This window comes from Canis lupus, chromosome 35 (genome assembly GCF_048164855.1).
Source record: "Canis lupus baileyi chromosome 35, mCanLup2.hap1, whole genome shotgun sequence".
Classification (NCBI taxonomy): Eukaryota; Metazoa; Chordata; class Mammalia; order Carnivora; family Canidae; genus Canis; species Canis lupus.
In genome coordinates, this window is record NC_132872.1 from 11,876,988 (window position 1) to 11,879,743 (window position 2,756).

At 41.0% G+C, this 2,756-nt stretch overlaps 1 pseudogene; it reads right to left on the reverse strand.

The window, feature by feature from the left end:
* Positions 1–626: 626 nt before the first annotated feature.
* Positions 627–1,082, reverse strand: LOC140624804 (large ribosomal subunit protein eL36-like; annotated as a pseudogene).
* Positions 1,083–2,756: the final 1,674 nt, after the last annotated feature.

Here is a 2,756-nt window from a genome sequence, read left to right on the forward strand (position 1 = left end):
AGGTAAACTAGTTGGGTGACAAGAGTGTGGTAGTAGGCTCTGATTAGGTAGGAATGCACAGGCCATAGAAGGGCCTTGGACTTTTACTTTGGGTGATGAAGGACCTGTTTGGAGGATTTAGCCTGAGGAATAATATGATCTGTCTTGATTTTTGAAGACTTTACACTAGGTGCTATCTGGAGGTTAAATTTTAATGGAGATTAGGTGAGAGGCAGGAAAACCAATTAAAGGTGTGATTACAATAATCCAGAAAAGAGAAGATAGTGACTTGGGTCAGGATGGTCACAGTACATAGAGAAGGATTGAGAAGGATTGAGATTGAGAAGGATTGAGAAGGATTCTCAATATATATTGAAGGCAGAACTGACAGGAATTGCCAATGAAATGAATGAGTGTGTCTAGCACAGTGCATTATGGGTGTATGAATAAAAATATACATTTTGGTCAAATATAAAAAATCAATCAATCCAATTTCCTTATTCTTTTCCCAGAGAAAATCAAAACTCAGAGAAGTAAAAGTATTGCTTTATTTTTTTTCATAGCAAAACATTTTGCATCTACATAATAGCCCTCATCCACGACGCTTCTGATGATCCTTTCATAAGTGTCAACTTGTCTAGACTACAATCCCCAGTTATTCAATACTGTGAAGGTATCTTATCTTGTCGATGTAATTAAAGCCTATAATAAGTTGACTTTATTTTACTACATTTTTTTAAGTTTCAAAAAGGCTTTAATGCATACAGAGGGGAGGGATTCAGTTCTTCTTGGCTGCTGCTTTCTTCATGGCTGACAGGATGCTGCTCAGCAATTCTCTCTTCCTTTTGACATGGATGTGTGTCCCCACCCTTTTGTTGATGAACTTGAAGACCTGCTTGTCTTTGGACACTTTGAGAAGCTCCATGGCACTCTGCTCGCTACTCGTACGGCATGAAGCTGCACATCTCTCGGGTCATGTCCCACATGAACTTAGTATGCTTGGCCGGGCACTGGTGGCTCTGGCTGTGCCTAGGCTTGCTCACATCCTTAGTGACCTTGTGGCCCTTCTTGAGGCCTGTGGCCATGGGGTACCACAGAGCCATGACTGCTGCTCCTCAATGGCTCCCTCAGAGGAGGGGATAAATTGACTTTAAATAAGGGAGTTTATCATAGATAATCTGGGTAAGTCTGACTCTAACAGTTGAAATGTCTTAAGAGCAGAGCTGAGATTCCCTAATGAAGAAGGAATTCTGTCTGTGGACATCACCTTCAGCTCATGCCTGGGGGTTTTCAGCCCACCCTCTGGATTTCAGACTTCCCTCTCTAGCCCCCCAAATTGTATAAACCAATTTCCTGCAATAAATCTCTTGATATAATCTCCTGTAGGTTCTGCTTCTCTGGTTGAACGCTGACTGGTACTTATCTCCGGCCCATCCTTCTCTCTGTCCTTGACAGCCTCTTCTTTTCCTACTAACTCTTATGCATCAATGTTCCAAGGGCTTTGTCCTGGTTCTTACTTTCCTTCTAGAGAGATTCTTGTGCAGACCTCTATATAAGTTACCAGTCAACTCTTAGAATTAACACCAACTCTAATGGTTCACTCAACAAGTTTAGACATGTATAAGACATAAAGTTGGAAATAAAATCCAATCATACACAAATAAGTTGATTGATAACTTGTTTATGCAACAGCAGAGTCATTATGGGATAAGTCAATCTTTGTAAACCAGCGTTGACAAGGTCCGTGTTTGAGGGAGTCATCAATAACAGAAGGCATAATACATAGTATAGATTTTGTGAATTATAACTTGGGAACTCTTTGCCTCCTCCTATACCCAAGGTAGGTTGTTTAGAGAAAATTGGTCAGGAGGTGGAGAAGCAAGGCCCAGGTAGGTACCAAAACAAAGAGATATAATGGAGAGATTGCTAGATTGGGAGCTATAAAACTTGGGTTCTTACTCTGGCTGCTATGTCAGTTGGGTTGTTTTGATCACAAATAAAAGGGTCTCATTCATATTATCTGGAGAAGAAGGGAGTTTGCTGTGACATCCAGGACATTGACCGGAACTGGAACGAGGAGAGGGAGGAGCAGCGACAAGGAGCTCTGCTTCATACCAGCTGCGCCTCTCATGTACTGTATGAATCTGTCTCTCACTGGGCTTCTGCTTCTTTGCTCATCCACTCCAAATTTCTCTCCCAGAGCTTGCTTATTTATCTGGTCTATGGATTTGTCTTTGAATTACTCATGGCCTCTGCTTTTATTGCCAGCTTCTACCTCATGGTCCACTATGTAGTTTCTTCGAGCTGGGCCTCTACTGTTAACTCTCCCACTCTTATATCTTCTAATTCAAATTCTCAAGAAAGGCAAGAGGGGGAATCTTATTGCTCCAATATGCAGAGTTGTATATTAAAGATTAAAGGTCATAACTTAGGGTGTTGGCAACCCATTCCTCTCAAAAAGGCTGCGGTTGGAGTAAGGGAAAAAACGTAAAAGGTAAAATCCCTAGCCAAAATCTATTGTTATCTAACCTTTCTGGGCATTAGCAGCTTAAAATTCCCTCCTCCCTTGCTTCTGCAACATTTTGAATGGTCTTTACTTATTTCTGGCCCATCCTTCTCTCTGTCTTGGCAACTGTTTCTTTTTCCATCTACTCTTAGATATCAATGTTCCAAGAGTTCTGTCCTAGTCCCTACTCTCTAGAGAAATTCTTGAGCAGACTTCTGTATAATCAAAAGTAACCCTTGAAACCAAATGTATATTGTCTGATAAAATAAGT